This window comes from Triticum aestivum, chromosome 2B, assembly GCF_018294505.1.
Source record: "Triticum aestivum cultivar Chinese Spring chromosome 2B, IWGSC CS RefSeq v2.1, whole genome shotgun sequence".
In the NCBI taxonomy this organism is placed as follows: domain Eukaryota; kingdom Viridiplantae; phylum Streptophyta; class Magnoliopsida; order Poales; family Poaceae; genus Triticum; species Triticum aestivum.
This window is the reverse complement of record NC_057798.1, coordinates 794,018,808-794,031,276: the sequence shown is the minus strand read 5'-3', so window position 1 is coordinate 794,031,276 and position 12,469 is coordinate 794,018,808.

Here is a 12,469-nt window from a genome sequence, read left to right as displayed (position 1 = left end):
GACTCTGAGAGGTGCGGAGGTAGTTCCAACTGGTAGGCAACTTCTCCTCGTTTGGCAAGAATACGAAAAGGTCCAATGTAACGAGGAGCCAATTTGCCTTTGATACCGAAACGATGGGTTCCCTTCAGAGGGGTGACCCGAAGATAAGCCTTCTCGTCAACCTCGAAAGTCATAGCCTTATGTTTTCGGTCATATTGACTCTTTTGACGAGATTGGGCTGTTTTCAACTTTTCACGAACGATACGAACTTGTTCTTCTGCTTCCTGAATCATATCCGGGCCAAAGAATTGTCTTTCCCCGGTCTCTGACCAGTTAAGGGGTGTTCGACACTGTCGTCCATAGAGAACTTCAAAAGGGGCTTTACCTAAGCTAGATTGATAGCTGTTATTGTAAGCGAATTCGGCAAATGGAAGGCACTTCTCCCAGTCCATTCCGAATGAGATAACAGAGGCTCGAAGCATGTCTTCTAGGATCTGGTTGACGCGTTCCACTTGACCACTCGACTGAGGGTGGAAGGCGGTGCTAAAGGAGAGACGGGTTCCCATAGCATTTTGGAAACTTTCCCAAAATCGAGAGGTGAAAAGACTTCCTCGATCCGAGTTAATTTCCAAAGGAACACCATGGAGGGACACTATTCGGGAGATGTATAAGTCTGCCAGCTGGCTAGCGGTTATACTCTCACGAACAGGTAAGAAATGGGCTACTTTGGAAAGACGATCGACCACGACGAGAATAGCATTATTCCCTCTCTTGGTCCTGGGAAAACTGGTAATGAAATCCATACCAATTTTATCCCATTTCCATTCAGGAATAGCTAAGGGTTGAAGGGTGCCAGCAGGCCGTTGGTGCTCTGCTTTTACACGACGACAGACGTCGTAGTTAGCAATATATTGAGCGATTTCTCTTTTCATCCTAGTCCACCAGAACCTCTGGCGTAGGTCCTGATACATCTTAGTACTACCGGGATGAATGGTGAGAGGAGATTCATGAGCCTCCTTAAGGATCAACTGCCGTAGATGCTGGTTCTTGGGAACCACTAGACGGTTCTCAAAGTACACAACACCATGATCATTTGTGGAGAAACAACTAGCACCTCCGCTAGCAATGTTCTCTTTGATTTTAGATATTCCCTTATCTCGCCTTTGGGCAGCGATGATTTGATCCATAAGAGTAGGTTTTGCTACCAAGGTGGAAAGAAAACCTTGAGGTACAATGTGAAGGTTAAGCTTCCGAAATTCCTCATGGAGAAGCGGTTGACTTTGTTGTAACATCAGGTTGTTACAATAAGATTTACGACTTAGCGCATCAGCCATGACGTTGGCTTTCCCTGGGGTGTAAGTTATTCCTAAGTCGAAGTCTGTGATCAACTCAACCCAACGTCTTTGCCTGAGATTCAGATCCGGTTGAGTGAAAATGTACTTCAGGCTTTGGTGATCAGTGAATATCTCGCAACGGTTACCGAGGAGGTAATGTCGCCAGGTCTTGAGTGCATAGACTACGGCTGCAAGCTCTAGATCATGAGTAGGATAATTCTCCTCATGTGGGTGCAATTGCCGTGAAGCGTAGGCAATTACGTGTCGGTCTTGCATGAGGATGCAACCTAGTACTTGTCGCGAGGCGTCGCAGTAGATAACAAAGTCCTTGGAGAAGTCTGGCGGTACCAGTACGGGAGCAGAGGTCAGGCGTCTTTTCAGTTCCTGAAAACTGTGCTCACATTGTGGAGTCCATTCGAACTTCTTATCTTTCTTGAGGAGTTCGGTTAGAGGTTTGGCAACTTTGGAGAAGTTCTCGACAAAGCGACGACAATAGCTCGCTAAGCCCAGAAAACTCCGAACTTGCTTGACCGATTCAGGTGGAGTCCAATTAAGGACGGCTTGAACTCGCTCAGGGTTAACAGCAATACCTTTACCAGATATTACATGACCCAGATAGGTCACTTCTGACAGCCAGAATTCACATTTAGAAAATTTGGCATAAAGGCGATGCTCTCGAAGTTTCTTCAACACTAGCCTTAGATGTTCGGCATGTTCTTCCTCGTTCTTGGAGTAGATGAGTATATCATCAAGGTAAACCACGACGAATTTATCCAAATACTCCATGAAGATTGAGTTCATTAATCGAGAAAAGGTGGCTGGAGCGTTGGTTAATACGAAGGACATGACGGTGTACTCGTATTGGCCATAACGAGTAACAAAGGCCGTTTTAGGAATGTCCCCGTTTCTGATTTTGATTTGATGGTAGCCCAACCTCAAATCCATCTTGGAGAAGACTGAGGATCCAGCGAGCTGATCATACAGGTCGTTGATCCTGGGAAGTGGATATTTGTTCTTGATTGTGACCAAATTGACAGGTCGGTAATCTACAACCATCCGGTCCGTACCATCCTTCTTCTTGACGAATAGGACGGGGCAAGCCCACGGAGATGAACTAGGGCGGATGAAACCCTTTTTCAAGGACTCATCGAGTTGTTTCTTAAGCTCGGCTAGTTCTAGGGGTGCCATCTTGTAGGGTCTTCTAGCAATCGGAACGGTTCCTAGGATGAGGTCTATTACGAACTCAACATCCCTGTCAGGTGGAACACCTGGCAATTCTTCTGGGAAGACATCCGGGAAGTCACGGACTACCGGAACGTCCTCAAGGTCTGGCAAAGGGCTGGCGTTAAGAGAGTATAACTGTCGCTTGGCTATTCGGGTCAAGACATTGACTATCTTCCCCGAAGGATGGGTGAGTTGAACAGTCCTAGAGAAGCAATCAATTTTGGCATGATGAGCTGACATCCAGTCCATACCCAAAATGATATTAATATCTGAAAATTTAAGGGCTATCAACGATGCAAGGAAAACAAGTCTGTCGACTTGGATTTCATTTCCATAACTTACCCTAGAGGTCTGCCATCTAGAACCAGGAGTAGAAATTTCCATAGTGGATGGCATGTCACAGAATGCGGTGTTATGCAAACGAGCATAGTTCTCGGATATAAATGAATGAGAGGCTCCTGTATCGAAAAGAACAGATGCCGGGTGGCAATTAACAAGAAGCGTACCGAGAACAACGTTGGGATCCTCTTGAGCTTCTTCGGCAGAGATACAGTTGACATGGCCACGTGAAGCGGTGGCCGGCTTGGCGTGGAACACTTTCCCTGTCGGCTTGCCACGGCCAACAGCTTTAGCAGACTGGTTGGGGTTAGTCTGGGGACACTCACGCATATAGTGGCCAGATTCCCCACACTTGAAACAAGTCACGGAACTGGTACGTGGAGGAGCATTGTTGGTTGGACCCCCATAGGGCTTGGCCGGTGCAGACTGTTGAACAGGGCGAGGCGCCTGAAAGGGTGGCCTCGGTGTGAACCTGGGTGGTAGGGCGGTGTTGGGCACCCACACGCGGCGCTTTTGAGGACCAGCATCGGATGAGGAACCCATGTCACGGCCATGCTTGCGTGTTGCGTCATAGTCAGTCTGACCAGTTTCAGCACTGATGGCTTTGTTAACAAGTTTCTGAAAAGATGTGCACTCATGCAGACGGAGGTCACGGGGAAGCTCAGGACTAAGGCCCTTACGGAACCTTGCTTGCTTCTTCGCATCAGTAGAAACTTCCTTAGTTGCATATCGTGCGAGGTTACCAAACTCCCTGCTGTAAACATCCACATAGAGTCGGACTTGGGTGAAATTGCAGAATTCCTCACGTTTACGGTCCATGAGACCCTCCGGAATGTGATGTTCACGGAAAGCCTCGCTGAATTCAGCCCAAGTAGTGACATGGCCCGCTGGGCGCATAGCTCCATAATTCTCCCACCATAGACTGGCGGGGCCTTCAAGATGATATGCAGCAAAGGTGACCTTGTCAGCCTCCGCTACCAGCGCGGAACGCAGTTTGTGAGAGATACTGCGAAGCCAATCATCAGCGTCGAGAGGCTCGACGGAGTGGTGGAACGTGGATGGATGTAATTTGATAAAATCACTGAGTGACACCACGTTAGTCCTCTGATGGTGTGCCGTGTTCTGTTCAATACGCTCCAACAAACGGTTGGTCTCCCGCTTGTTTCTCTCAGCTTCCATCATAACCTCGGCTAGGGAAGGAGGATGAGGCAGATTTGCATCCCTGACTTCACTGCCTTCGGCCTGCTCTTGAGGAGCAGGGTTAGTGCGCGTGTTGACCATCCTAGGTAAACAAGACAATGATTTAGTCAGGATGATAAAATTCCGACATAGGATATAAAATGTAAGGAATAACTCGAAATGCAAGATGATCATCCGTATGACATGGTAGATACAGAAACTGCTTCTTTTATTCCATCGTCATACACACCATACAGGGTTTAGTACAAGACCAAACAAAGTACTATTACGGTGAAAAGAGGATTCCATCTCATCGGAGGCATCCCAAGCTCCTATACATTATTTTTCTACACCTCCGGAAAGAGTACAAACTAGGTCATATCCCACGAGTCACGCGGGACGATAGACGACACAGCTAGTGCGAACTAGTGATACTACCACTAACTCAGACCGATCCGTAGTAGTCCTCGTAGAAGTCACCTCCATAGCCTGGAAGCTCAACATGATCATCCGGAAACAGACGATCTCGCGGAGCTTGTGGACCATAGGGGCTAGGATGAGGTCTTGGACCAACAGACGGTGGCCTGCAGGGACCACGAGGTGGGGTGATGCCTCCTACATCACGCCAACCCATCACGTCTGGCAGAGCAGATCTCACAGGATAGAGATCGCGCATATCCGAGTATCCAGCTTGCACCGCCGGTGCGAACCGAGTCAATGTGGCCCAGTGGTCAGCACGGGTATTGAAGAGCTCTAACCTCAAGGCCCGGTTTTCACGGTCCTTATCCTCGAGCATCTCAGCAGTGGTGCGAGTCCGTGAATCCTCCTGAGTGGGGTCAGCATAGATAGCCTGAAGATACCCTTGTGCTCCCGGAAGTGATCCTGGCATATACCGGAAATCAGAGTCCCTAAATAGACCAGATCTGACTCGCATGATGGTCATCATAGAGTAGGCGGCGTCCTGCACAGCCATCTCAATAGTAACCCCGAGTCCATAGGAGCAGTGAAGGGGCTCGGTGGATCCAGGATAAGATGGAAATATCCTGACAGTGCAGAGATACTGGCTTTGATTAAAGTCTCGGAATTGCTCTTCGACCGTGTACTCAGGATACCAGCGGTATCCAGCCTCAGTCATTACCCTGACCAACTTGGCAGTATGGCCGGGTACATCTAGGCATCGAGTCAGGCGAACCACTTGATTGAGGTCGCGAGTGGCCATCTGAAAGCACAATCATAATGCAAAGGCATTAGAATTTCTGGCAAAATTTCGGCAGCATAACAGCTGTAAATGCTCAAGAAGGATTTTGAGACATTTGACAAAGGATTACATACACACTCATCATCATCATACCAAGTTCTGAGACCATCCTAGCAACATAATGTGGTAGTAGAATTGAACTAGGCTTGTATCCATCAAACCTATAAGGTACTACTGATTAGTAACACGTGATCCTGATAGAGAGAACAGATCCTAATTCCTTAATCCCCGGTGGAAGAATAGACTGACTCAGATCAGAATGTCATTAGATAAAGGAGTAAAAAGAGCCTTACGTTCCAACCCACAAACAATTCCCCTACATATAACTAAAGAATTTCTAGACTCAACATCGACCAGTTTGGCTTGGAGAACCTACAGGCAGTCCGGCTCTGATGCCAACGCTGTCAGGACCCCGACTCGATGTCACATCGATCTAGCCGGTAACACCTCATATCACTTTGCGGCCTCACGCACGGTATCCCTACGGGTGTCGCCTTACCTTTGCCCGGGACCGTTTGCGCCTTTTGGCTCACGTATATGATAGTGTCGCTAGCATCCATATGATAAGGAGCCCGGGCTGACATGACTAGTCGTAAACCCAAAGTGGCACAGACTTACAGGGACAGGCATCCATGACCCAGCTTCGAACGTGTCGGTCATCAGCAAGTGGGTCCGGGCTGTAGCACTGGGCTAGCAGGACTCCGGTAAACCGGGCTGTAGCGGGCTAACAGGACTCCGGTACTCAATGCGTAACATTTCCCCGAAGGGACGGACACAGGAACGTAGAAGGACACATGCCGGCCAGCCTAAGTGTTCCAGAGCAGTAGCAAGCTACCATGGCTCAGCGGTAACACTAGGAGACATTTCCCGGTAAGAGAGGCTACTAAAGATAAACAACTAGGTAGTCAGATCCCACACATACCAAGCATTTCAATCATACACACAATATGCTCGATATGTGCAAATACAACGAAGCATCACAACATGACTCTACGACACAAGTACTTTATTTAAGGCTCAGGGAGCCATACATAACATACACAAAGGTACGGGTCTCACGACCCAGCATTCAAGTCATACAGTCATACAAACCAGCAGCGGAAGTAACTTGTCTGAGTACAGACAACTAGTAAAATAAAAGAGGCTTGGAAAGCCTAGCTATACTACGTGGTCCTTCACAAGCTCAGGATCACCACCTGGGCCTTTAGCCTACTCGTTGATGTCAACGTCTACATAGAACCCATCAGAAGGGGTTGCAGCGTCTTCTGTAAAAAATGTAAATTATAGCAACATGAGTACAAAGGTACTCAGCAAGACTTACATCAGATCCTACATACATGCATATTATCAAGAAGGGTTGGTGGAGTTATTGCAGCAAGCCAGCTTTGACTCTTGTCTAGACTATCCTACGATACTTCAACTTGAAATGGTTTTGCGCACACGAGTCCACTACTCACCACTTCAAAACACTACCGAGGATCCGCCTCCGTCTTCCTACGGAGAAGCCATCCTCGGCACTCACACTTATCTTGAGGCTTTTAGTAGTTTCCATTTACTTGTCTATGAACTGTATAGGCAACCAAGTAGTCCTTTTGCCGCGGACGCGGCTATTCGAATAGATCATGATAACCCTGCAGGGGTGTACTTCTTCACACATGTTTCCACCACTTAGCGTCTGCACACGACATGTGCTCGGCAGACTTCAAGCGAAAGCCGACGTGGGTGTAGACCACGACCTACCTAAACACTTAAGCCTCTAGTCCAGGTTTATCGCCTATCCAGGTTCCATCCGCAGGGAGTCCGGCCGAGGTTTCCCATACGGCCCCGAACGATGTGAACAGGGTTCCTGAGATACCTAACGGGTATTCGGTACACCCGGCCACGTACCTACCGCATCACAGCCCACCCCTACGGTCAGCGTTGTCCACGGCCTCCAGTAGGCTACAAACACCAGAAACTACTTGCAACTCCTGGACAGAGAGCTAGGGTGAATAAGAAGTCGAGTGGGGTCATATTTCAGGGCCCAATGCATGGTAGTAGTTGTATCTTAAATCACACATACAGATCTCAGTGCTTAAGGTCGGCTTCAATGAAACAACCCACCATGTACTCCTACATGGCCTCTCATCGATACCTTTACCAAATCGTGTTCACCACACCACTCTCATTACCGACATAATCATTTCACTCTAGCCCATCACCCAGATGAACCAGACCTGACCCGACTCTAAGCATAGCAGGCATAGCAAGGTAGGAACAACACATACAGATGGCTCAATCAACTCCTACACATGCTAGTGGGTTTCATCTAGTTACTGTGGCAATGACAGGTCATGCAGAGGAAATGGGTTCAACTACCGTAGCACACAGCAGTTTGAAACGCGTTGTCTTAATGCAGTAAAAGAGAGCAGGAGCGAGAACATGGGATTGTATCGATATGATCAAATGGTTGGTTGCTTGCCTGATGGTTCGATGCACTGATACGGTTCTTCGTTAGGGTAATCACGGTACTCCTCGGAGGCAGAACCTGTCGCAAAGGACACCGATACACAACCATCACCAAACAATGTGCAACAATATGATGCATGCATGAAACATGGCAATATGAGTGTGTTGGGCTAATGCAACTAAAACCAGAAGGGTTTGAACCAATTTGAATCAAAGATTCAAATTTCAAACTCAAACATGGCCCTTTAAAGTGCTTTTCCTTGTTCTGTTAAAAACATCAATTTAACTTGTTTGATCATGCATGAAAATAGTACAGATGGATAGATTGGATTTTTCTGATCATTTTTCATATATAATTTGTCTGATTTGGAGTTACAGAATAAAAGTTATGAATTTTTGAAGTTTAAATAATATTCTGGAATTTCCTGATTTAAATTTAATCCAGAAATATATATATTGCGCCAGCATGACGTCAGCATGACGTCAGCGGTCAACTGCGGCTGGCTGGAGTCAAACCTGACGTGTGGGGTCCACACGTCAGTGACAGGGGGGTTTAACAGGGTTAATTTAATCCTAATTAGGAATTAGTGGCGCTGGGGCCCACTGGTCAGTGTCAGGGGGGTTGACTAACGGTGATTAGCACTAAGCTGACCGCCTGGCCGACGGGGCCCACGCGTCAGTGACCCTGGGGGGGTCAAACCCCAGGTCAAACAGGTCAAACCCACCGGCGACATGACGCCGGCGAGGCCCGAGACGGCGGCGCGATACGGAAACGCGCTACAGGGCACGGGCGAGGCCGTGCTTGGGCTCGTTGGAGAGCCCTTGCTCCCGCGCGTCGAACGGTGGTGGTGGCCGTGCCTGAGGTGGCCGGTACCGACGACGGCGAGCTTGTGAGCGGCGGCCGGGGTTCGGGTGCGGTCGGGATCGGCGCTGCTGCTCGCAAGCGAGGGAGCTGAGGCGCTGGAGAGGCTCTACGGGTCGCGGCAAGCACAATGGGTGCACGCCCGTGACCAAATGGTCACCGGAGCTGCGTCGACGGCGAGCTCGGCGACGGCGGGGGGTTCGGCCGTGGTGGGAACGGGGTTACGGCGCGGGAACGAGGGGGAAAAGAGGGGGAAACGGTGGCGGAGCTCACCGCGGTTGCAGTGGGCGTCGAAGCGGGCTCGGGGACGCGCTTGAGACGGCGAATCGACGGCGATGGTGGTCGGAGCCCGAGGAGGAAGACGATGGCGACGGCGGCTCCACAGGGCGTCCGGCGTCTTGTGGCTTGACGAGGAGGTAGAGGGGGTCGCGGCGGAGCTGGGGAGCGTGTCGGGGAGGCGAGGGGAGGCCGGTGGCGGCTGCTATGACGAACGGCGGCGATGGGTGCTTCGGACACGGAAGAGAGAGAGCGAGGGGGAGGAGAGGAAGAACCGGGGGAGAGTGAGAGAGAGCAGGGGAGGGCGTGGCGTCGTTCCAGGCCATCCAGACGAGGAGGGGAGGGGCAGGCAGGCAGGCGAGCTGGTGGCGTGGCGCGGTGGCGCGCGCGCGCGCCGGGCACACTCCCCTCCCTCTGTCGAGGACGAAGACGACAGAGGAGGGAGACGGGCTGGGCCGCCTGCTGGCTGGGCCGGCCAGCTGGCTGGGCTGCACAGGGAGGAGCCCCAGGTAAGCTTCTCCCTTTTATTTATTTCTGTTTTCTAATTTCTGACATTTGTTTTGATTTAAATAAAATATTAAATCATTTTATTACCTTATGCCAATTTTTGCAGGAGCTAGATATATTGTTCCAGAGCTCCCCAACAGGTGGCATAGTTTTTGGACATATATTAATATATATAACTAATATATTTCCAATGCAAATATTTATGCATTAATTCCAAATGCCCAAAATAAATACCTATGAGCTCTTAAAAATATTGGTTTGATTTTTATCTCTGTCCAATATTTTGAGAGAGCAACATGAGCATTTTCTTGGACCCTTTTGGAGAAATTTTTATTTGGGTCATTTTCAAAAATGATTCTGAGGGTTTCACAAATCCCCATTTCAAGTTTCTGATGAAAGAGTAAACATGATGCAACACTCTACTGCATGACTAGCTAGGGTGTGACAATATATATGTATATATAACAAATAAAAAGGAAGCAGTCGCGGAAGGGTACGAAGGCGGCATCGGCGCTGGCAGGGCACAACAGGGGCATAGGGGTGCGGGACAGGGGAGGGGCGCGGGAGCAGGCTGGTGCTCACAGGGGGTGGCGTGTCAGGGCGGGCATTGGCACGGGGATCGGCGCCATTCTCGGGGTAGAGGGTGTCAGCGGCGGCGGCGGTGATGTTGGGCAGCCTGGCGGCATCGGTGGCAGCGGCGACGACGATGTTGAGCAGCCTGACGGCGTCGTTGGCGGCGACGACATCGAGGTGGACCAAAGGAGCAGGGGCGTCAGGCAGCGACGCCGACGAGGAGGAGCAGGGGCGACGGGCGTAGAAGAAGTTATTGATTTTGGCAAAAATCCGAAGTGTTTTCTTATATAGACCAACCTTTAGTCCCGGTTGGTGCCACCAACCAGGACCAAAGCCCTCCTTTAGTCCCGGTTGGTGCCACCAACCGGGACCAAAGGTCTCTTTTCAGCAGCCCAAAGGGTGGGAAACAGAGGCCTTTGGTCCCGGTTGGTAGCACCACCGGGACTAAAGGGTGGCATTAGTCCCGATAGGTGCCACGAACCGGTACCAATGCCCCCCTTTAGTCCCGGCTGGTGCCACCAACCGGGACCAAAGGCCTCGTGCTGCCCGTGGCCAAAACCTTTACTCCCACCTTGCTAGTTGATAGGGGCGCATAGTGGCTTATAAGCCCCACTGCCGCACCCCTCTCGAGCCTCTTCATTGCAGGCTTACGGGCCTAATTTGGCACTGCTATGCTAGTGGGCCTACTGGGCATTCTGCGGGCCTGAATCCTGGCCCATGGTTGGGTTTCTAGTCGTATTCAGGCCGTGGTGGCCCAGCAGGTGACATTTTTTTTATTTTTTCCATTTTTTTGTTTTTTGCATTATTTATTTACTTTTGTTTTTTGCTTTATTTCTTATTTCTTTTTGCTTTTAGGTAATAAAATTTATAAACTTTCTGTTAGTGCCATTTGTTTTCCAATTTTAATAGTTTAAATTTGAATTTTTTGAAATTTGTGTGAATCACTAGTTTTTGAATAACTTTACTATACAAATAGATTTTTGATTGTTCTTTTTCTGCTATTTAATATTACTGTGTTTTATCATAATATTAAAAAACAGATTTTGTTATTTTAGATTCTAACACAAAAATTCTTTATGATAATTCTTTTTGCTATTAAAGTTTCTAACAAAAAAATTCTTTATAAAAATTCTTTTTGCTTTTAATCTTTTCAATAGAAAATACTTTGATAATTTTGGTTGCATAAATTTTATATAATTTTAGTTTCAATAATACTAGAGGTTTAGAAAAGTTTTTGAGTTGATTCCTTTTGCTATTGGAGTTTTATAAAAGCTTTTTAGTTGATTCTTTTTGCTATTGAAGGATATTATAGTTTTGTTATAGTTGATCATAACCAAATATTTTAATTGATTATTTTTAGTTTATTATTTTTGCTATTAGTTCATTCTTTTTGCTATTAGTTGATTATTTGAGCTAAATGACCCTGAAATTGAAAAGCACCACAAATGAACTCTGAAAAGGTTGAAAGTTGGCATGGTATCATCATTTCACCCACATAGCATGTGCTAAAAAGTTGATAGGGTTACGGCAAAAACTGGATGCACTTCGTGTTTAAAATGGACAATCTCTTTCGAAGTATCAGGGTTTCGGATGGAAACTCATTTGTTACAAAGGGATTCCATTTTTTTGAACTTATTTGAACTCCAGACTTTTTGTATGTTCAAAATGCACCATTCAAAGACACATCATCAATTTTCAACCCTCTCTGGCTTCATTTGGTATTTTTCATGCCTGTACTGATTTTTTTGAGCTAAATGACCCTTAAATTGAAAAGCACTACAAATGAACTCTAAAAAGGTTGAAAGCTGGCATGGTATAATCATTTCACGCACATAGCATGTGCTAAAAAGTTGAGAGGGTTACGAAAAAAACAGGATGCACTTCGTGTACAAAACAGACAATCTCTTTGGAAGTATCAGGGTTTCGGACGAAAACTCATTTGTTACAAAGGGATTTCATTTGTTCACATGTAACTGCAGTGATATTCTAGATCAAAGGCATCATCAAAATAGTTGTTGATAGAAAGTCTTCATTTTTTTCTTTGCTTGTGTCCTTTGCTTATTGCGCTGTAACCATGGATAATCTTCATCGTTTAACAGGGTGCTTAGGTCAGCCTTGACTTTGAAGGGAGGAATTTCATGAAACTTTTCATAATCTTCAGACATGTCTGTCTTGCCCTCCAATCCCACGATGTCTGTTTTTCCTGAACAAACTATGTGGCGCTTTGGCTCATCGTATGATGTATCCGCTTCCTTATCTTTTCTCTTTCTCGGTTTGGTAGCCATGTCCTTCACATAGAAAACCTGTGCCACATCATTAGCTAGGACGAATGGTTCCTCTGTGTACCCCAGATTGTTCAGATCCACTATTGTCATTCCGTACTATGCGTCTACCTGTACCTCGCCTCCTAATAGATTGACCCATTTGCGCTTAAACAAAGGGACCTTAATATCATACCCATAGTCAAGTTCCCAGAAGTCCACTATGTAA